This window comes from Mandrillus leucophaeus, unplaced genomic scaffold (genome assembly GCF_000951045.1).
Source record: "Mandrillus leucophaeus isolate KB7577 unplaced genomic scaffold, Mleu.le_1.0 Scaffold758, whole genome shotgun sequence".
Classification (NCBI taxonomy): Eukaryota; Metazoa; Chordata; class Mammalia; order Primates; family Cercopithecidae; genus Mandrillus; species Mandrillus leucophaeus.
Window position 1 is genome coordinate 1,052,863 of NW_012108230.1, and position 24,979 is coordinate 1,077,841.

Sequence of the window (24,979 nt, forward strand, 5' to 3'; positions counted from 1 at the left end):
ATTAATTTTATTTAAAGTTTTCTACAACTTCCCAGGTGACAACAGAACAAGAACTTTAAATAGGAGAATGAGCATTTAATTTTCTTTTTTTTTTATCTAAGAAACACAGAAAATAAACACAAATGAAAATACTACATGTTACAAATAATGTGGATAAAACAAATACAACCATATTTCATAGTTTCTTATTATATATTCTCATCTGGGGTATGTGTACCGCACAGCTGACATTTGTCCTTCTGTGATGCAAGGAGCAGCCACAACACCATTTTATCCTGTTCAGGAAAGATGACATTCTTGCAAACATCTTGTCAGATGCTCCTGGAATATCTCTCATGCTCATAAAAGTTATTTCATGGCACCTGCATGTTGAGACCTTTACCAAACCCCTAATTAAAAGGATCACTCACTATGGTTAGGTGACAGCCCCTACTATAATACCTATGAATTTATAAATTCTTTTCTCAAATTTATGGGAGTTTCTAGAAGTGAAAAACTGTTTTGCGTATCCTCTCATTCTCAGGATTAAACCAAGAGCACTGGTAAAGGTAATTGCATAATTACAATGAACACCACTAAAGACTTTTTTTCTCTTAATTGGTTTAAAAAGCAATATTTAGCAATGAAAATAATGTATTATTAATACATGTTACAAAACATAGAACTCTTAAATACATTATGCTCAGCAAAAGAAACCAGTCACAAAAGACTGTATTAATCAGTCCATTGATACGAAATGTCTAGCATAGGGAAATTTATAGACAGAGAATACAGATTTGTGTTTGCTTAAGACTGCAGCGGGGAGACAGACGATACAGAAGTGATGGCTAAAAGGAATAGGACAGGGAGATTTTTTTGAGGTGAAAGAATGTTCTAGAAGTGACTGTGGTGATGGTTGCATACGTCAGTATACTAAAACAATTTTAATGTATACTTTAAATGAGTGAATTTTACAGTATGTGAATTAAATCTCAATAAAGCTATTAAAACAATTCATGGATGAATATACTGATTGGCCACCAAAGGATATAGACCTTGAATTTTTGTTTCATATATTTTAAGAGTCAACAAAAGCATAACCTGTTTTTTATGTCTGTGAAAACAAAATGATACACATAGTGGAAAAGTCTTTTTATGTTTTCATTTATTTTATTATATGAAATCTTGATAAGACTGCTAGTTATAGCACGATTTTTTAAATTTTTTAAGGTTTCTGTGATGAAAGAATGTGATTGTGCAATTTCCTTTTGTTTTTATTATCTTACCCTCAGAAGCCATTTTACATTTCCTCTGATAAAATATTTTAGGGAATAGATGAGGAAATCTGTATCTTTATTTGAATTTTTCAATGGAGGAAAAAATTAAAAACTATTTAAAATGGAAGATATTAATTTATTATTAGATTTAAAATGTATAAATGCAATATACAGAAAATTAAGGATTTATTTGATAACTAGTAAACATTAGCAATGTAGAATCGTTAAGAAAAACATCCCAATTGCACTCAAATTTGTGCAAGATTTCCTTTCCATTTACAGATTGTAGATTTTATTATGTTTCTTTCTTTATAGAAAGATTCACTGGAAACAATTTTTAAGAAGATGCTTAGTATGCAAGAAGATTTTTAGGGGCTGCTATCTGGAACAAAAGTCATTAAAGGATTAAAAAAAGCAAGATTGGGCAGAGGAAGAAGTTAAGCTGAAGTAGAGTGGACGCAGAGTGTCAGCCCATCCCTTGGGTAGCACTGAAGCTGACCCTCAAAGCTGTCTCACATTGAAGCAATGGGCCTAGGACTTTTGCTCCCTCAACGCCCACTCAGTGTTCCCAGGGAGTGAAACGTTTCCTTGAATGAGGCAGCTCCCTTTTGTCAAGGGAAACCCAGGGAGGGCACTGTGCTTTGAACCCTCAGAGTGGCCCTCCCAGAAATTGAGAAAAACAGGTGCCTCCACCCTCTCAGCAACCGAGAAGCAGATGCCTTCACCCCCAAGGGTGCATTGGGGGCTGCATTCAGTACAATTTTTAAAAATAAAATGGATAAACTGAGGGAAAATATTTGCTACATATATACTTAATATAACTAACTACACAAAGACACGGTGGAAGGAATATGAAACAATATAAAGTGTAAAAACAAAGAAAATTTAAAATATAAAATTTTATTAAATAGAATAATAAAATATATCCTTTATTTTCATGTATCTTACATAACCGTTGAAAAATTAATTCATAGGCAAGGTTAGCACACATGTTGTACGTTCAGTAATTGTGATAAAATTAAACACTATCTCTAGAAATAAGCATGCAGAATATTTTGTTTTCTCCACATTAGATTGCCATAGATTTCTTTTGACTTTTGACCAAAATTTGAAAAACAAATCACTTTTCATGACTTAAAGTGATGCAACTTTCTTTAATTCTATGTATCTTTAATGAATGTATAAGGTCTGTATTATTCAGTAAAATTCTGTGCTATATTTATTTCCCTGTCACTGTATATTTTGTTAGCTGTGTCTTCTCAACTCTGCTGTAAGACTCTTGAGGGTAAGATCATATCATCTCTCTTTATAATTTAGAATAACAAGAATGGCACTCTGGTTCTAGATGCTAAATACATGCTGGGTGCTCAATTATCCCATCATGTTTTTGAAACCAGAGATGTTCTCTTATTCCCCTCGTAGGGCTTGTGACAGGGGTGTGGCTCGCTCCTTCAGTGCCTTGCTGCCCAAACCCCTTGGGGGAGCATGCAGAAGGGCAGGTCATGGGGAGTACTTTTTGTGCTCTGACTCCACCGCCTTGACTAGGGTTGAGTTTTTACAGCTTCTGAAGCCCCAGTGGGTGTGTGTTATGTGAGCTCTTTCGAATTTGCCTTCTCCAGGCATCAGGCAGCTTGTGTTAAGCAGCTCAATTAGACCCTCTGCTTTATACACAAGACAGGGGGCTTTCTGTGTCCTGGGTTCTCACTCTAGTGTACCAGAAAAATCGGATCACATGTGGACTTGGAGAATGAATGTAAGGTTGTATTGAGTGGTGGAAGTAGCTCAGTGAGATGGATGGGGAGCCAGAAAGGGGATGGAAGGTGATGGTGGTCCTCCCCCAGAGTTGGACCGCCCAGCCTCCGGACTCTCCTCCCATGGCCCCTGCTGAATTCCACGTCCTTCGGCCGTCCATGGTCTGCTGGTGTCTGCTGATGTCTGTCCATGTGTTCTTCTGCTCTTCTGCTTCTCTCAATGTTCAGCTGTTTGTTTCTGTGCCCACTAGGGGATCTTGGGTTTTTATGGACACGGAATGGGGGTGTATGGCATGCCAAAAGGCAACTTTTGGGGCATGAAAACAGAAATGCCTCTCTTCATTTAGGTTTGTGTGTCCCTCTACAGGGACCCGGCCCTTCTCTATCCAGCACTTCCCTGCATCCCTCCTCCATCATTTTTAGAAACTTGTTTTTGAGAAACTTAAAAAATATGGTAGAGCAAGAGGGTATAAAAAAAATAAAATAAATCACTTTTATCCTCATACCAGAATTGATAACTGTCACTATTTTCTAAGTTTTAAGAAAATTATGACCTCTTTTTTTTGTTAAATTGCCTATACGTACCTAAAGCAGCCATTCAAAATCTTTCAGTAAAATAATTGGAGTGCATTTCATGAATTATTATTAATTTGTTTATCTTCCTTATTATCACATTTCTTTGTGGAATTGAGGGTTTGGGTTTGCCCACACATTTTAATTAAGCCAAGCATTCATATTCATTTATATTTTTCTTATCTCCACCTTTCTTTGTGCATTCTCCTTAAATTTGTGATGTAATGAATACCTTCACTAAATCTTGTGTAGCCCTCATCTAGAAACAGTTCTAGATTTATCAGTATAGTAATGATGAGAAAATAATAAATAAATAAAATAAAGTGCAGTCCTGACAGCTGACATCTTGTATCTATTCTAGTTCCCATCAGTGAGGCTGTTAAGTTGCCGTGCTGAAAAAAAAAAAAATGTTGACAGAATACCAACCGACATGGTCTATCTGTGATCATGATGGAACAAGACAACAACACGAATATTCTGTAATCAAGAACCATGAAAACAAATATGTAATGCAACCAAATAAGTGATCAAGCATCCCTCTCACCCAACTACCCTGAATGATTACTGCATCTTCACCAGTTTGCTGACAGCATTTACTCCAAACAGACTCCCATTTCTGTGCACTCTCTTCCAATTCACTTAATGCTCCTCTCATCTTCTAACAAGTACTTCCTGACATCTCCTTCTGAGACACACCATGGTTCCAATGGTTTGCAATTCCTTGTATCACATCAAGTACTCAGCATCGCTTCTTTTGAATACAAGTGTGTCCCAAGTAATCTGACTTTTTGTTTTGTTTTGTTTTGCATCAACAGGACTAAGGAATATCTTGGCTCTATTCTTGGTCTTAAGGTTCTGTCTGTGTTGTTCTTCTCTGTGCCCAAATATTTAGCTCCAAGAGGAATTTATCTCCAGTATTTTTTTCATCATCTTTTTGTAAATTGAAGAACCATATTCCTGGTCTCTGACTTCCCACAAAAAAAGTTGGATCCCATCTTAAAAGAAATATTTTAAACACATTTATTATACTACTTTGGATAAAAAAAACCTAGCAAGCCTACCTCTTTAGTCTGTTCACCACTCTGGTGTATATTTTTATGGCCTGCAGATATGTGTGTCTTATCTGTAACTCTCATTAAAACTTTCTGGTTTCCTCTTTATCTATTAGTGTTATATGTTTTGGGCAGGGAAACATTTAAACATAAGCACACTGAGCCATCTTGACCAGTGAAAAAGCTTGTCTTTAGTGTCTTATTTCCTTCGATGTTTTTTATGGTTTTATTTTTAAATTTATTTATATATATATTTTTGAGACAGAGTCTTGCTCTGTCGCCCAGGCTGGAGTGCAGTGGTGTGATCTTGGCTCATTGCAACCTCTGCCTCCCAGGTTCAAGTGATTCTCCTGCCTCAGCCTCCCAAGTAGCTGGGACTACAGGCGCCCACCACCATGTGTGGCTAATTTTTGTATTTTTAGTAGATACGATTTTGCCATGTTGGCCAGGCTGGTCTCGAACTCCTGACCTCAGGTGAACCACCCACCTCAGCCTCCCAAAATGCTGGAATTACAGGTGTGAGCCACAGTGCCCAGACCCCTCGATGTTTCTAAACAAAATAAATATAACATTGTTCATAAAATCAGCATCTCTTTTGACAAACAGCACAAACCTATGCCTTTATTCTATCTCCAAAGAAATTTTTCTCTGAGTATATTATTCTTGTCTATATTTTTCTTCTTTTCCACACTACATATACAATTATGTACAATATATTATTATTTGTGTTTTAAAATTACATAAATGGCTTCATTGTCTTTGTATCATTCTGCAACATTATTTTTTCATTTGACATGATTTCAAATCTATCTACACGTCCACATTTTTAAGTGTTTTCTTTTAACTGCTGCATGGTACCCTTCTTTAAGGACATCGCCAGAAAATAAATGCAATATTATCATTCATATCTATCTATCTATCTATCTATCTATCTATGCAGTAAAAAACCATATCCATTTGGAAATATTCAAAACATCCCTTTAGAGCATGGTTGTTCTACAGATTAAATACAGATTTTTCATAAATTTCCCACAATTATAAGGTGTCTAAAATGTCCTTATGGAGTCTATATTCTATTTTGCATACCCTATAAAGCCAGTTTTCAAAATTTTGCAAAGCTGAGTTACTTAAATCTTTTCTTTCCTATCTTGCTGATTTTAATCATTTTTCTTCATCAGAGATGGAAATGGGTAAATAAGTTGACATATCTAATAATCTAGGAACTGAACATCTAACAAAATTCTAAATTTTACAGAAAATGTCTGTCTTTCTAAAATACATTTCTTTCAGCTTGACTCTTAGATCTGAAATTTATATTCAACTTCTATAGATCTACCGTTCACCTTGTGATCTAGCAATTTTATAATGTGATGGTTCTTTCCTGAGAAAACAGGAATAATAAAGTATAGTTAATTTAGAAGTTCACAAAAAGGAGCGGAAGGACATAAAAAAACTATACACGTGTTACGCTCAAGCAAGAAAGACACAAGGGGCAAGTTTCAGAAGACACAGAGTTTGAGTGATATCTTGGATTTAGAATTGTATTTCTGAATATCAACATACAGATTAAAGAAGCTGACTACTTAATATTTAGTAGTCTCTTTTTTTTTTCTTGAGTTTCTCTTTAATACACTAATTGTTGGTTTTGACATGTAAAAATGTTGCCTAAAATGATCATTCTTATTTAAAATGAAAATTTTGTCATTTGTAAAAAATGGAGCCAGATGCCGTGGCTCATGTCTGCAATCCCAGTACTTTGGGAGACTGAGGCAGGCAGATCACTTGAGGCCAGGAGTTTGAGACCATCCTGGCCAACATGTTGAAACCCCATCTCTACTAAAAACACAAAAATTAGCTGGGTGTGGTGGCATGGACCTGTAATCCCAGATACTTGGGAGGCTGAGGCAGGAGAACCGCTTGAACTAGGGAGGCAGAGGTTGCAGTGAGCTGAGATTGCGCCATTGCGCTCCAGCCTGGGTGGCAGGGTGAGACTCCATTTCAAAAAATAATGAAATAAAATAAAAAATGGCACAAATTTATAATTTATATATGAGTAAAGTAATTCCAAAAGGAAACTACAGATTTAACATAGACATCTCCTAATGAAAAGAGAGGCCATCATAGTGAACAGTAATTTGCAGTATCTTGGTTTTTTTCAACCAACCAGAGGCTAGAAAGTAGCCATATGGACAACAACCTGACAATCATTGACTTAAAAATATGGAATAAACACAGGACCAGAAACGAGGCCCCTGGAAGTTTTGTAGGAGACTCAAGGCAAAGTTTGACAATTCCTGTCTTCTCATATAGCTCACCAGTCTAACGATATTCCAACAGCTAGTTTTCAGTGCCAACTTTCACTTTTAACCAAGTTATTGTATTGGCTAACTCAGTCATTAATTATAAAGAACATCAACCTGAATTTTAAAAAACTCAACCTGAGAGTCTCTAATTTTAAATTACGGTATATAGTTGTTTATTTCTATTAATTTGATAACTGATGAATGTACATTTATTTTTATCTTTTTGGTTATATGTTTTCTTTACTTTTGTTCTTTTCAGATTTTGATAGATTTATCTAGTGTTTTTTATTTCTATTATTTCATAACGTTTTGGAAAAGTATCCATTCTAATTTTACTTTTTTAATGATTGTCGTGTTATTATTAACATATGTCTTAACTTTAGATTTCCTAACAACTTTAACTTCCTACTGAATCACAATTCCCCAACTTCTGTTTGAGCTTTAGTATTTTATTTACATAATATTTTAAAATAATATTTTATTATAATCTCATAATTATTACCTAGATTTATGTCACTGTTGAAATAATTTCTGTGCCTATTCTTGAGTTTTGCGCCTTTCTTTCCCAATCTTAGTCCCTCTGTTGTTTTTATTGGTTTATGTACTTTAATAACAGTGGATCTATAAACAGTAAACTTTTTTTGCAATTTAAGACTAAAATGTTTTTATTGCAGTCTCACTTATGAAGAAAAATATAGCTTATCATAGAATTACTGGTTTGACTTTTTCGTATATTAAAGACATTACTTCTGTATATTTTGCTCAGATAAGAAAACTAAGTTAATCTCATTGCCCTTCTGTTGTGACTGATCTCACTCTTCACTCTAATGTCTTTTCTCTTTGCTCTCTCTGTTTCCTGGACTCAGTGTGTACAAGCTTAAAAATGCATCTTTCTCAGCATACATCCAGTTTTCAGATATGAGGATTTATATCTTTCTCTAACTTCAAATTGTTTTCTGACACTTAACCTGCTCAGTGAGTCACTGTTCACTGTTTCGTGATCTCCCCTGATGCTGCTTTGCTTTGTAAGCTCCTGATCTCTCACATCTTGCAACTAGTTCATTCTTTTGATCCCTTTACCTTACTGGATTCATTTTGAAACATTTCTTCAATTATATTGTCTACTTGGCGAATTCTAACTTCAACTGTGGGCAGTTTTAAGAGTTCTTATAATTTTTTCCAATGACTATAGTTTTATTTTTTTTAATGGCCATGTTTTCTATATGCCTGTACTTATTTCATCTGCATTATCTTTCTTCCCTGCTTAAACTATGGATATTTAAAAGACACCTTTACATACTTTTTCTGGGATGCGCTACTAATCTAATTTAATCAAGCATAAATTTGTTCTTTTGTTGAAACTGTTACTAATCATATCAACCTTAACTCAAGCATGGCACTGGGCTTCCTGCATCTTAAAATATTTTGTGAACTCATTTTGATTTTTTTTCCCCCCTGAACAGATCAGCTCTAAGGATTGTATAAGCTCTCCGTTTTGTATCTATGACTTCACTCCTTTGGGTCTCTCCAGATGCACCCAGATGTAATACTGCTTATAAGGTGAAAATCACAATTTCTTGTCAGGCAGATGTTCTGTGTCTACCCCCACTTCTACTTCTTTCACTAATGAGTAAACTCTGAAATCTTTCCAGATGTAAGCTTGGAACAGAAACAGTGGGAGTAGCTACTTGGTCCTAACCCATAGTTTCAGAAACCAATACCCACCCAGCTAAATGTACAGATCCTGGTTTTATTTACAGGATACGTTGAGCTTTCAATCCAAAGCAGGCATTAAAGCATTGATTCTTACTTTCTATAGGTTCTTACTTTTTATTCAGCCCTCTATAGACCCTCAACTTAAGGTTATTGATGTCCTCTTTATGAAGTCCATCATGATTGCTTCTGCTTAGTAGTATCACTATTAAGTCTGTAAATTCCTAACACATACCCTTTATGTTTATCTATATTTGGGTCAAAGAAAGGATGTTTTCATTGCACCAAATATCATAATGGTAATTTTTCATTTACCTAAGTGTTTCTTTGTCTGTAAAACTCAATTCTTATACAAAAGATCAAGTCACTATCCTACAATTCTTATTATCTCTAAATTTAGAACAGGATTTATACCTGATGTAAATGACAAGTTGAAGGGTGCTGACGAGTTGATGGGTGCAGCACACCAACATGGCACAAGTATACATATGTAACAAACCTGCACGTTATGCACATGTACCCTAGAACTTAAAGTATAATAATAATAATAATAAATAGTAGAAGAGTATTACAGATGAACTACTAGGTATATTTCTTATAAATATGGTGCTAAAGAAAATTCTGATAAATATGTGAATAAGCAAGAAGAGAGGGGTGAGGAGCAATAAGAAGAAAAGAAGAAAAAGAGAAGAAAATGTTCCTTTTATAAAATGCAAAAGGAGATCTTTTTTTCCTTCTAACACAAACCTACATATTTTCCTCTAAGGTGAAAATGATGTCACTTTTGTCCATACGTTAACAGTACGAAGAGTCTGACACATCAAAACCTGTGTATTTCATTGTTTTGCTTATCATTAAATTGCTGGAGGAATTTATGGCACTCTAGCTAAATATTCAAAAACTGTTCAGGGTTCCAGTCAATAAAAAACATTTATATAACATAATGGTCTCTTGCCCATATTTCTTCAAGTTATATATGTCTAGAAACCATGAGAAAATCTAGTGTTCTTTCTTCTAGAGATTATTATGAATATTTATTTCCATGTCAATACGTGTCAATTGGTGTAGCTGTGAATAATGCTATTTAGAAAGATTTGGACCTTGCTTTCAGACTAAGTGAAGACAATTACTTATTATGGAGCACACAGTTAATACCCCAGTTATAGGATACCAGTAAAAATATGTGTGCACCTATCCCTCCTTATGTTCCTAATGACACAGTTTCAGGTTATAATGAGAAACTCTGATTGTAAACAGCTCTTTGAATTAGCTATCCGAGATCATTTATCTTTCTATTCCTCACAGTCTTAAGGACAATGACTTTCGCAATGTAAATACTATAAGTATTCGATATTTATCTTTCTCATAGCATTTACTCTCATTCCATCTCTCTTTTCAACCCAATGATAATGAATTTCAACCCAATTTGGAATTGCAACAAACAAGAAAATCAGATCCAGTTGTCATCATCATGCCCACGGTAAAATGCTCACTACGTTGTCAGTTTAAATTAGTTCTTTTATCTCAAATCCCAATAGTACTACCTTTAAGCTCTTTTCATCCTGCATTTTTATGATTATCCAGTTCTGAGTAAACTTCATGAAATCTACTGGGACAACATTTGAGAAACCATCGTTCCAAAAAGTAGGTCAGTGCTCTTTTGTCTATGAGATGTTCTTATCATTTTTATACAGAGTTTAATTAATGGAATCAAATTATAAGTGCACATAAAAATCTGTGTTGGTCATAAAAATAATAGTAAAGATTGCCTATGACATTTTTTTCTATAGAAAACAATTCTGCTTAAGATAATTCTTCCTTGTACTGTCTTAAAAGTTTAGTAACTGACAAAGCAAAATGAACCTAATTATAAAATTATCTCACAGTTCCTTGTTCCTTATGCCAGCATTAGAGTAAAACTTGAGCTTAATGTGATTCAGAAAGTATCAGATGGCCTAAATATTATTCATCAACTTATTTTTTTTAGTAAATTTACTGTGTACACAAGCAAGAAGTGGAAAAACATCAGGTTACTGTACTCTGTTTTGCAAATAATTTTTTGTCAAAATACAGATTATCAGCAAATGCAAATAGGATGATATGCAAAAACTAATACATGATTATTAATAAATTAGTAAATAATAAATGCAATGTATATTGACTACATAGTGCTGTGATGTAAATATCCATACCCCACAAATTCATATGTTAAAATTGTAACTCCACGGGTGATGGCATGGGGGGGGTTGGGGGTGGAGCCTTTGGCAGATGATTGGTTCACAAAAGCAGAGACCTCACAAAGGGATTAGTGCCTTTAGAAAAGAGAGCAAGTTAGTCCCTTTCACTATATAAGGGCACAGCTAGAAGGCAGCACTTACAAATCAGAGAATGGGCTCTCACCAGACACTGAATTTGCCAGTACCTTGATCTTAGACTTTCCAACCTCCTGAACTGTGAGAAATAATCTTTGTGTTTATAAGCCACCCCGTGCATAATATTTTGATATAGCAGCCCAAAAGGACTAAGACACACGTTTCTAATGTTCAGTATTTTTCAATGATAAGTCTTACTCCCTTATATGAAAGTACAAAATAATTCAGAAATCTCCTAGTGCTACCAAACTGTGGTGGTGTTGTTTTTCAGTTTAATCTGCATGGGTTAATTTTTCCATTCAGTGTAGGAACTTATTGACTCAGCCAGGAATCTAAAAATTGTGTTTGTTAGCAAAAAAATGAAAGCAATTGGCAGACATTCATAATCCAGTTATTGTTTGACTTAAACACTCTAGCTGCCAACTGCGAGAGAAAGTGGAAAAAAAGGAACAGGAATGGGCTTAAATTTTATTTGTTGATTTGGTGGAAAGACACAAAATAGTCTCACTACATTAATTGCTTTTCATGTTTTCTTGCATTATACATTTTTTTAGTCTTGAGGATTTTGAAATGATGGCTTGGTACAAAGTCACAATTTAAATAATGTAGCCATTTGCTGTTTTCATTTAAGAGAAACAAATTCCCTACGGATATAGAAGGGAAACAGAAGTGCTTGCAGCATCTCATTTATTTACCAGTGAGAGGAAGCAAGTGGGTGACTCTACCGGAAAATCCAGAGATATTTGGGATCTAGTGGGGAGAGAGGACGATCAAATAATCTGAGAGTTAAAACATCTTCTAATAAACATTCTTTTGCTATAAAACTCTGGAACGGAGGCAACAGGTATGCATTTCCAAGAAGTCTAAACTTATGACTACACTTTAATTTTGGAATTGTACACATAACAGAATACAGAAAGTCCAATCATCTCATACTGTCAATGCTATTTCTTCCTATTCTTGAAGGGCAGTGATTGGACCTCCCACTGATTCTATGTGGTAACCGTAAGCAAGGTCCTTAAAAAGTGATTTTATTTTGTAATTTTTTGGGGGAAGAAAACTATAGGATATATTGATCCAATGTGAGTAAAACCAACCTTTCTTTTGCAAAAGATCCAATTGATCCCAGTGTATTTAAAAAAAAGAAAAAAACAACTTAAAAACCGTCTTAATGTCTCATTCTAATGTGGCCTCATTATACAAAATCTGTTCTAAGAGTCAGATTTTTCATGGTTTTTTTAGACCTTTAATGTAACCCCAGGATCAGAGTCTGAAAATATCTGTGTTTTTATTATCAGTACATTTCCTAATGTGTTTTGTGTAACACTTGATTAAGAATCAAAGTGCTTGTAAAAATGGGAATATCATCTCCTACCAGTTGAATCAGAGCTGAGCTGATAAGTGTAAAATTTGGTTTTAAAATCAAAGGGTCAGGGCCCAGTGGCTCACACCTGTAATCCTCAGGCTTTGAGAGTCCGAGGTGGGAAGATCGCTTGAGGTCAAGAGCTCAGCACCAGGCTGGGCATTATAGTGAGACCCTGTCTCTACAAAAAAAATAAAATTAGTCGGGAGTGGTGGTGTGCCCTGGTAGTCCCAGCTACTCAGGAGGCTGACACGGGATGATCGCTTGAGCATGGGAATTTGAGGCTGTGGTGAGGTATGATTGCACTCTATACTACAACAACAGAACATGACACTGTCTCTAAAAATAAATAAATAAAATCAAAGGGACTAGAAATTTGATTTTGAAAATCCACCCAAGCGAATTTTATGCCTACTAAAGTTTAAACACTGATTTTTATAAACTTAATGAGATATGTACTTTCTTTACCTGTCTACTCATCAGATATCTATGATCAACCAAATACGTTACCAAACTCAAAGATAAACTTCAAAATAACAATGAAATTGTTTAAGAATTTGTACTGGCTCCGAGGTCACATGGGCTCAGCTCTCATTTTCAAGTCCTCCCTGTAACTCCAGGCAAGTTACTTTACCTCTTTAAGTATCAGTATAAGGTAGCTGTAAAAATTTCATAGAGAACCTGTACAGAGCACTTGGCACCAGTCAATGTCAAATCAGACAATAAAAAGACTAATAACATTTATTGAATACTTAATATATGCCAGGCTCTCTCCTAAGTGTTTTATACATCTTAATTCATTTAAACCTTACAGCAAAATGGTAATATGGGTGAAGTTGTACATACATTTTACGGATGAGCAAACAAGGGCAATATGAGATAATTTCTTCATCCAAAATTACAGTTTGGAAGTGGAAGGGCCTAAAATTAAAGTTTCAGTACACGCAATTTACTTAAGAAATGCAGGTAATCTTAGAGGTAGAGTAAGAAAGTGACAGAGAAAAGCAAATTCACTTAGTAAAGCATTCACCATAAGATGCCTAACTTTGTGGGCCACTGAAATTTAATATCATGGGGAAAATCTGAGAATTGTGAATGCCACACCTAGGAATTATCATAGGGGGAGAAAAGGACGTTGAATTAATTTTAGAGCAATGACCAAGTCAATAGTTGAGGCAATCTTTTGTGAATTTTAATTCCTGGGCCAATCACATGTGGGGAGTATTACCTTTCATACAAGAAGAAGAGTGGGCAAAAAGAGCCATCAGGTATACACATGCAGATCCTGCCAGCTGAATGCAAACCAAAGCAGACAGCAAGTTCCCAGGGATGTGAGTTGGGCATAAAGTGCCTCTGCTGCAGAGGCCCAGCTGGAATTGTCTTTAACTCCAAAGCATAAACTCATATCTATTATGGTTGATTGCTTTTCTAGATTTATCACTGCACAAACATAGCTCTAACAGTTTCAAGATATTTCTTAACTGCTTTGCTATTGTCAGCCATTTTTTGTCGTCAACAGGGCAAAGTTGCTTATTGATTTATTTATTTTTGGTCCTAAATGAATCAAAATGCCTAATAAATGGGTTCTCATCTCAAGAAGACCTTTTTATAAAAGACATAAGACAAGTTTTCAGATTGGCATGAAGACGTAATTGAGCTGTTAAAGAATTTTATATAGAATTAGAAAACTACACATTCTTTCTATCCTTTTATACTCTTTAGTTGTAGTTTTAAATCAGAATTTAATGCATTCAACCTACATATATATTGAATGCATTCTAAGCCATAATCTGTTCTAGGCATTAGGTTTAAACGAAAAGCTATGTGATAAGACTCATATTGCATAGTGAGAAATAGAAATAAGAACATTCACAAACAAAGATGATTTCATAGAAGGTTAAGTGAGATGACAAATATAAATAAAGACTAAGTAAAAGGAGAATCATTGTATACGAATGGCTAATTTAGCTTTGCTGATTAAGAAAAGCCTCCAGAACTATTAACTGAAGAGAAGAACAACGATATAGGTAAGCCTTGCAAAACTCGAGGGAAATCTGGAGCTCGAGAGGATGATCAAGATAGAATTATAGAGCAATGGAAATCTAAATTTAAGTCAGGAAAGAAAGGAATTTTTAAAAAGCTTCAATTTATTGAGAAACTATTATGTGTCTGAAAACTGACATTTTGCTTGTTAATTTTCTAGCAATTTTGCGTATTATATGTGCTTTCTAAATTGGAAAAATGAGTGATAAATTAAAATTGGATTAAGATCACGCACAAACGCTGCTGGGTAAAATCCGAGTCCAGATCTAACTTGAATTTACTTTACTTTTTCAGTGGTCTTTAACAATGAATGAACAGAGGATTCATTTGGAGATACATTAGCTTAACTCTGGAAGATTCGGAATTAATTGCTGTGGGTCTGTTTTAGGCATTTAGAATTACTGCAGGAAGCATTATCTCCCAGTAATTTTAATTTGCAGCTGGGCAGTAGCCCATTGTCCTGCATCTTATTTTGAACAAAATAAAAGAGAATGGAGATTCGTATTCTGGTAGGCATGTTGTGTATGTCATCTCATTTAATTCTCAAGTTAATTCTGCAAAGCATTACTAAAGTCACTTTAAAAAGAACATACAAAGTCAGGCTTAGAAAATTTAAGCGTACAGCCTACTTAATAAAAGTCATATTTATGAAACTATTGATATTAATCTAATATAGTGAATACATTAGTGACTATGCACTAATAGAACTTTATAGAAACAGCAGCATGCCAGATTTGCCTTTTGCTCTAGGTAGAAGGAAATGTAGTTTGCCAACTTCCAATCTAGGCGAATGAAAGTGGATTTCGTGCCCCACTAAAGGTTTGGAAGGGGGAGATTAACTCATCAATACCTTGAATTTAGGTTAAAACATTTAAAAGTACAGTATAAGAGAAAAGAAGGAAATAGTATGACTCTCACAGATCTGAAAACCAGCTAAAAATTATTTCAGTTCTGAATAATCTTGCTAAATTGTCAGTGATATTGCTAAAATCCAAAACCCCAGTTTTCTAGATGACATAACTATAAATATTCTTGGTAGGAAGGTTTAAATATCCAAAGTTTTAAATTACATATGTATCATATATACATACGTATGGGATGTCTGACAAGAAATGAAAAATAACCAGGTACATTGAAGACAAATTTTGATAATCAAAAACAGGATAGTGAATTTATAGAATAGAGTTGCTGGAAGCAGACTGTTAATTACACTTAATATGTTCAAGAAAGAAAAGGCAGGTTTGGTAATTTTAGGAGATAACCAGAAAATTTAAAGACAAAAAGAATTTTTCATAATTGAAAACTAGTAAAATTCAATGGCTTTGCTTAACAGCACATTAGATCTAGCTGTATAAAGAAAAATGAAATAGAGTATAGCTCAGGAGAAAATATCGCCCAAAGATCAAAAAGATCAAGAACATGGAAAAGAACGTTAGAAACAGAGACTAATGTGAGAAAATGTAATTAGAGTCCCAAAAGAGGAACACAGAGAGAATGGAGTACAATATATTAAGATATATTTGACAAAATAAGGGCTAAGAATTGAACAAAATTGAAAAAATACACAAAGTTTGAATTTCAGAATCTTGGCAAACGTTCAGCAAAACTGCAAAGTAAAAGCACACTTAGGCACATCATAGGCAAAATACCAAGCCAAATACAAAAGGATATCTTAAAAGTAGTCAAAGATGGTGGGGGTGGGATGGGAATGGCATATTCCTCTCAAAAGGTAACATATGAGACAGGCAGCTTGTATGTCCAAACAAACACTGAATTCCAGAAGGCAAATGAATAGTATTTTCAACATGCTGAAGTTAAAAAAAACAGACAACAACAATAACAACAACAAAAAACCCTGCCAGTTTTAAAGTCTATATACAGGAAAATAACCTTTCACAAAAATGATGTAAAGTTATTTTTTAGCAAACAAAAATTAGCAAAAATTTATTACCCCAGAGATACGCCTAACCATCCCGCCAAATATAAAATAAATTTCTGAATGGTGTTTTTCAGGAAAAAGGCAAAGAATCTCATTATGAAAATTCACAAATGCAGAAATAATATAAATAGCACTTACCTAAGACATTAGAATACACTTTTTCCCCAAATATTCATGGAACATTTATAGCAACTGACCAAATGTTGAATTTTAAAATAGGTCTCACCAAATTTCCAAAAAGTTAAATGGTACATTATTTTCTTTTATGTGAAATTAAATTTGAGTCAAATATGAAAAGATAATTAGAAATTATCCAAATGTCTGGAAATTAAGAAATGTACTTCTAATTGAAATAATAATGAAAATACTGAATATTTAAATTTACAATATACAGCTAAACTGTGTTTACGAGGAAAGCATAACTTCCTCTTATTTTAGCTTGTAAGTTCAAGGGTACATGTGCAGGTTTGTTCTATAGACAAATTCGTGTCACTGAGGTTTATTGTACAGATTGTGTTATCATCTGATTATTAAGCCTAGTACTCACCAGTTATTTTTCCCGATCGTCTCCCTCTTTCTACTCTCCACTTTCAGGTAGGTCCCAGTGTCTGTTGTTCCCCTCTCTGTGACTATGTGTTCTCATCATTCAGCTCTCACTTGTAAGTGAGAACATGCAGTATTTGGTTTCCTGTTCCTGCATTAGTTTGCTAAGGTTAATGGCTTCTAGCTCCATCCATATTCCTGCAAGGGAGATGATCTCATTCTTTTTTATGGCTGCATAATATTCCATGGTGTATAATCACCACATTTTCTTTATTTAATCCGTCATTGATGGGCATTTGAGTTGATTCCATGTCTTTGCTATTGTGGATAGTGCTGCAGCAAGTGTACACATGTGTGCGTCTTTTTGATAGGATGATTTATATTATTTTGGGTATATACCCAGAAATGGGATTGCTGGGTTGAATGATAGATCTGTTTTTAGTTCCTTAAGGAATCACCACACTGCTTTCCACAGTGGTTGAACTAATTTACATTCCTACCAACAGCACAAAAATATTCCTTTTTCTCCACAATCTCGCCAGCATCTGCTATTTTTTGACTCTTTAATAATAGCCATCCTGACTAGTGTGAGATGGTATCTCACCGTGGTTTAGATTGAAAACCTAACTTTCAAGACAAATTTATAAAGTAAAAGATACATCAAATTAATTATCTACATATTCATTATAGAAATTTAGAATTTAGAAAAAGAGAATATTGTACAAAATATAGAATACTATTTTTTAAAAAGTGGAAAAAATGTGAAATAGAAAACAAATAGTAAAAATTAGCAAAGCCAACAGTTGATTGTATGAAGAAATTAACACAGTATATGAACCCTGGACAATGTCAAGCACATAAGGAAGAGAGAAGGCACTAAAATGCAGTATCAGTACAAAAAGAGCATTCTTGCAACATTCATAGACAAAAATGTGGCATCAGTAAAAAGATGATAAGAATATTAGTTTTAAAATCATCCTAGTAAGTTAAAAAAGTCTACGTGTTTTATGTATATAATTGCCAAAGGTGAACTAGGAAGAAACAGAGAATTGAAAAATTTTATAATCATTACATAAATAAATCATATTTAAAATTTCCAGCAAAGAAAACCTCAGGCTCATATCCAAACTCATTGATAAATTCTATCAAATATTAAAGGAAGAAATCCGATCTATCTTAGCAAAAATCTTTTAAATAATAGTAAAGTGGAAACATTTCACAACATAGTTTGCAAGGGCAGCATAATATCTGACCAGGACATTATACAAAATCAAAATCAAAGATCAATGTTTCTCATGAACATAGGTACAAAAATTTAATCAAAATATTACCACAACAAATTTAGTGTTATATAAAAAAGGAATGGGTTTCACAAATAAGTTTCATTGATCCCACAATTACAAGGTTATTTTAGCATTTTAAAATATATCAACATATTAAACAATATCAAAACTACAAAAAAAGTGACCCAGCTTCCGGGAACGGCAGAGGATGGCAGTGGGAGCAGGGTCAGGATAGGCACATTGGAGATTATTTTCTATAAAAACTTCTGAGCTAGGAGATTTCATGAGTTTTGGGGTGGCTGAACTCTTGGAGCTGCTGGGAAGGTAGTGTGCCCAGACAGGGCATGGGAACTCTGTGACACCTCCCTCCACAACCATGCCCTTAGCGTGTTCTCTTTGGGTGATCATCTGTGTCCCTCATAATGCACTGGTGAGCACCAAAACCTTGTGTGAATGAGCTCAAGAACACTGCATCCAGATTATCCTCAAAAGTTAGACTTTCTAAAGGACAAAGGACTATTTCCTGTGCCTTTTATTTATTTATTTTTTCTACTCTGTAGCTATGTCTGGATCCTGCCACACAAGGCTTCCAGGTTAGGAAGAAAGATGCAAACAAAAAGAAAAACAGAAAACTACTGAAGGCATCCAAGACAGCCAATGAAAATGTGGCATCAGTCAAGGCTTTAAGTCCTGGAAAATTAAAGCAATTAATTCAAGAAAGAGATGCTAAGAAAAAGAACAGAACCTAAACCATCCATGCCAGTCAGAAGCTTTCTGACAAGAGCTGGAACAGCACACATGAATTTAGATAGGACTGAGGTTTCTTTTCAGAACCCAGGGTTCTTAACCTGCAGTGGGCTCACAATGACTCTAAGAAGAACCTTTCCTAGCAGATGACTCTCCCAACCCCCACTGGGCATAGCCAATTTCAAGAAAGTTCCACCTTCTAAGGGTGTAGAAAAGCTACATGATTGTGATTATAAGATACTCACTGACTTGGGAGTGCAGAGCTCAGAAAATGATTCGGTCCCAATGCAGGACACTCACATCCTTCCTGATACAGAGGCTCTATCTGGTGTACAAAATCCCTCTGTCATTAAAGATAAGAGCCAAGAGAAAACTCAGTCCTGGTATGAAAGGGTTGAAGATTCCAAAATCAATATCCCTACCCTCAGTGGCCCTTCAGCTGAGATCCTTTCTGGTCCGTTGAAAACGACATCCTGTGGTAAAGGACAATTCTCTGAAGAAACATTGAATGATACTAGCGGTTCCCCAAGACTGTTTGCTCAGAGCACTGTGTGTGCTCCTTTGCCACAAAGAACAAGTGCAAAAGTTATCTCTGAAGGAAACCTCAGAATTCAAATAGAAGAGTTGGGTTAATGAGTAGAATCCCTTAAGTTATCTGATTCTTACATGGATCCCATGAAAAGTGAATATGATTGCTATCCCACCTCCAGTTTTAATAAGGTTATCTCTGAATTGAACCTTAGAAACTGGTTGGCTTTTGGTAGGTCTATATCCTCTACATGTCTAATAAAATTCCTTTTGGCAGGCTAAGAACAAGCAATCCTTGGTGCTAAACCAGATCATCAAGATGCCCTCAAAGCTACTACAAATCAACAGGAAGTTGCTAATACCACCTCTGTCCTAGGACAGATCTTCAGTGCTATCCCACATCAATGGGAACTTCATGGTAATGCCTTGGGTGAGACCCCAGATCCACCAAAGATTCCTGGTGCTTTTCCAGTCCAAGAAGAGCTCTTTGGTGCTATCTTAGACCAAAAAGAAACCCTTGGTATGAGTGGGGGCATTGTCCCATACTTGCCTCTCTTCCTTCCTGTTCCTCCAAATCTAATTGCTACCTGTAATGCTCCTCCCAGATGGCCTGAGCCCTACGGCACTGTCTCATATGGGCTTGCAGTCCAGAGTGCTATATAGATTTTACCTCTGGACTCAGGACGCACTCCTCAATCATCATCAACCCCAGAGAAAAAAATCATTACCTCTAGCAATGGCTATAAGCAATGTAGAAAATGAAAAGCAAGTTCATATAAGCTTTCTGCTAGATAACACTCGGGGTTTCATAATAGCCCCTGAGAAAAGACTCTTCCATGCTTCACTGGGTATTGCCCAACTCTCCCAGGCTGGTCCCAGCGATTCAGAAAGAGGGAGTTCCCAGGTCAGCATAACCAGCATGGTTCATGTTGTCAACACCACAGTGGTGACTATGCCAGTTCGACTGGTAAGTATCTCTGCTTCTTACACCACTTTATTACCCACTGTGGAAAAAAAAAAAAAAAAGGAAATGAAAGCAATATGAGGTCTGCGAATCCTACCAACAGAAGTCCAACTTTGGTAAATGCACTAATTGCAAGAACAGAAAGAACAGCCATCAGATCTGTAAAAAGAGGAAATGTTAAGAGCTGGAAAAGATACTGTCTGCCATTGTGCCTTTGGAGGTTATAAAGGAAATCAAGAGGCCCCAGAGGGAAAAGAAGCCCAAAGTTTTAAGGCAGATTTTCACAACAAACCAGTAAATGTCCCCAAGTCAGAATCCATGGACTACAGTAGATGGGGAAGAACAAGGATTGGAATTGAATCCACATCCCCTTGAAATGATAATTAAAATTGAAGACAGCGTGATAGCCATTGAGGTGGAGATGTCCAACAAGAAATTACCTTTAACTGATCATGTCAAAGGAGATTTCAGTGCTAATGTCCCAGAAGCTGAAAAATCGAAAAACTCTGAAGTTGACAAGAGACAACCCTCCAAAACTGTACAGACTGTAAGAAATGGCACTAAACATGTACACTATTTATCAACTGAAACAAGTGTGTCATTTAAAAACTCTGATATTGAAGAATTTGTCAAGATATTTGAAAACAATCTTATAAATTCCTGAAAGAACCCGCAGACCATAATGATGCCATGAGCTCCGTTGCTACTAATGCAAATTGTTATCATCTCAAAGGGAGAAGTAATGTTTTAGTCTTCCAGCAGTCTGGCTTTAATTGCAATTCCATTCCACATCCTTCACACTCCAACATAAACTGGCCTGGTAGTACACACAATGAAGTTGATAAATCACAAACTCCTGAGGTTATACCAAGTAAAGAACTAAAAGATGGATCTCAACCAAGTCTCTTACCCTTTATAAAAGATAAGAGATTAACACTGGAGCAAGTGCTAGGCATAGAGGTCTTGACTCAGCTCTCAGAAGCCCTATCAGGTAATTCCTCCCCATCAAAGTCAGAGAATGATGAAGAATCAGAGCAGAGAACATCCAGTTATCTCTTTTTATACCAGAATTAAATTCACCCCAAGAGTGATGCCAATAAAAGTATTGCTCAAAGTATAATTACTGTTGACAGTTGTTGCAAGAATTTGCATCAGTTGTCACCAAGAAATAATAAGTCAGGGTATTGTAACCAGTTACTGGACAGCAGCAAACATTTGGTTTAGATGACCTATCATGTCAGGATGTAGCCCATACTCCAATTGAAGAAGATGTTGCAACACAGTTGACACAACTTACTTCAATAATTAAATTCAATATAAAATTTATAAATTATATAAAACCAGAGGACAAAAAAGTTGAAAGTACACTGACAAGCCTTGTTGCATATAACGTGCAGCAAAAATACAGTCAGGGGAAGGGCGTGATACAACAGAAACCACCTTCAAGTATACAAAATAATCATAGTTCATCATTAACAAAGCAAAAAAACACAACCCAGAAAAAGACAAAATCCACCTCATCAGGAGATTGATGGAAAAAGAAGCCCACTGTTGCTGTTAAAGAGCAACTCATGCATCCAAGACTGATAACGTTACCTTGTATCTCTTATGAGACACCTTTACTGAAGTCAGTACCAACTCTTAAGAATGTAAATATTACATGTTCTGGTGGAATTACGACGGTTTCTACCAAAAGTGGAGAGGAAGTATGTTCATCCAGTGTTGAAACATCAGAGTTTTCCACAGCAGAGCATGCCCAGAGAAATTTTAGTGATTATGCCATGAACTTCTTTACTATCTATCTCTACAAAAAACCTGATGTCTATAACTAAAGATTCTGAACTGCCCACCTGCAACTGTCTTGATCGAGTTACATGAAAAGCCAAAGGCTCATATTATATACACCTGGGGAAGGACCAGGTGTTGCTGCTGTCAGGGAAATCATGATGAATAGGTATGGTCAAAAAGGAAACATAATAAGGATAGAAACAGTAGTGTATACTGGTAATGAAGGGAAAATCTGTAATAGGTGTCCAATCATTAAGTGGGTTTTAAGAAGAAGCAATGATACAGAAAAGGCCCTCTGGTCTAGCAGTGTATAGGCCACCACGGTCCAACTGCTGTGATAGTGATGCTCATCATGGTGTGAGATGGCATTCGTTTCCCCATGGCTGACTAGCTGTACACAGAGCCCACCAAGAATCTAAGGTCATACAATATTCATCCTACCAACTGAAGATGCACCCTCCATTAAAATTGTACCTGTACATGTCAAGGAATTGATCCAGAGATGTGTGGAGCTTCATGCTTCATTCTCCTTTGGCTGTTCATGGAGCATGTACTTTAATGGCTGTAAGTTTGGGAGAGGTCCAAGCTCCAGAAAATTTAGAATTGGTTCAAGCTCTCTCAGATACCTACTATGAAAGAATTACTAAAGGACATAATCCAGAAAGACAATGCATAAAACTAGAACAAATTTGTGTGGAACACGAGGCCATGGAAAAAAACTTGAAGATAACTTACAGAGTTTGGCTACACAATTAGCTCCAATTTATAAGCAAGATGCTCCATTAGCTTACCAAAATCAGGTGGAACATGAAAATGTTGCACAAGAGTGTTAGCTTGGCAGCAAGGATAGTTGTTCCTTCTCTGGCATCATTGATTGCCTGGACTTCTCTGCCCAGCCCCACAGAGACATTCACAACATGAATAATGGAAGCACTGTGGTTTGTACTTTCATTCAAGAAGATAACTGCTCTTTGGGTGTTATTCCTCAAGATAAACAGCTCCATGTGCTACTTCTGTATAAACTTTCAGATGAGTTTGGCTTAAGGGAGGGAATGGAAGCCAAAATCAAATCTGGGGCCATCGAGGTCCTGGCACCTTGATGCAAAAAATAAAAATAAAAAAAGAATATGTTTCACTCAGCCTGTTCCCAAGTTCTGGGAAGAAGGGAAGAAGAGGGTTGTGATGATGATGGAGGTTCTCACACATAAGATAAGGGCAGTGGAGCCAAAAATCATTCCCCAAATCAAGTGGAAGAATAACTCAGCAACAATAAACATCAGTAAGGCTTCACTGCTGCCAGTTTTCTCAATTACAACAGACACCGTGCAACCTAAAATAAAAAGTAAAGTTGAAGCCTATTTTATCCTAAAAGATTTGCGAGGACACAACACTAAAACCTTTTCTCTGATGCCATCCATTCATCACCCAGTGAAAAAGGCCACTGCATCTCCAGGCTTCTGCTGGTCCCCGAAGACTGCTTCAGCCATTCAGCTCTATTGAAGAAGGATGCAACAGTCCCCTACAGGTTTTCAGAAAAAAGTAGCATTCCCCACTGCTCACTGCACGATGCCTTCTGGAAGGCTCAGTGATGCCAATGCAGCTGCGACGGAATGCTCTAGAATTGCACAGCCTGGTGAAGTGGCTTCTCTCCCCACTCTGTCTCCTCCTGTGACAGAGCCCTTGGTTTCTTCTGAGCCTCCCACTGGTCTAACTGAGCCACTAACTTCTCATCAGCCAAGCGAGCAGCACCCCTTCCTCACCTCTTCTCAAGACCTCGCCTCTTTGATGGAAGAAGATGAGAAGCATTCTGAAGCAGATGAGCCTCTATCAGACGAGTTGCTGTCTGACGACCCCCTGTCACCTGCTGAAGAGAAATTGTCCCACCTAGGTGAGTGTTGGTCAGAGAGTGAGCACATCTTTTTGGCTGCAAATATTGGTTGGGTGGTCACGGCACAGCTCAGTTTTGATTCAGTGTGCCCTGTGAGAGCTTCACACAGCTCCTGTGAGCACCTAAACCCTAGTCAATCAACTAACCTCTTCCTTGTCTTTCACCAGCACAAAAACCTGAATAAGCCCCAACATGGTCCTGAACTAAACAAGATTAAATTTCAGACTGAAGAAGCTAAGAATAAGAAAATGAAGGTCCCAAAGCAAAAAGACCAGGAAGCTGTTGAAGGTCCTGAACTGTCCTCTAAGGAAATTATTTGAACCAAGTTCCTTCTCATAAAGCATTAACATTAACCCATGACAATGTTGTCACTACGATTCCTTATGCTCTCACATACATACACCCTATAACCATTAGGTCTGAAGGCATTTCTCCCCCTCTTAATGCCCTTGCTGGTGCAGTGTACTTTTTCAAGGTGCTATTAAAAGAAAATCATGTATAGCTTACTATATCTTCTTCTCACACATTTTAAGTCTGAGATTAAAAAAAATGAGGTGAGTATTCTTAACTGAGATTATATTTTGACAATTGGTAGAAGCTGCACATTTTAAGCAAAAATAAAAGTTGTATTGTTTTAAATACAAAAAAAGGAAAATTATGCTCAATTCAACAGATCTAGAAAAAGTAGTTCAAAAATTCAATTTGCTTATGATTTTAAAATATAATTGGTATTCTTAGTAGACTAGCACTAACATTGAACCTCCTTAATCTGGATAGACACATTTGTAAAACTATATGTACATGATAATCATGACACATTAACTGTACTATTAAGCTAATATAAGATTTGAAATGTCTACATTGTCATTTCTC

The 24,979-nt window shown here is 36.0% G+C and overlaps 1 pseudogene; it reads left to right on the top strand.

Moving 5' to 3' along the window:
- LOC105529253 overlaps nt 1-24,523 on the top strand; it is a 59,806-nt pseudogene extending 35,283 nt beyond the window's left edge.
- The last annotated feature ends 456 nt before the right edge of the window (nt 24,524-24,979 follow it).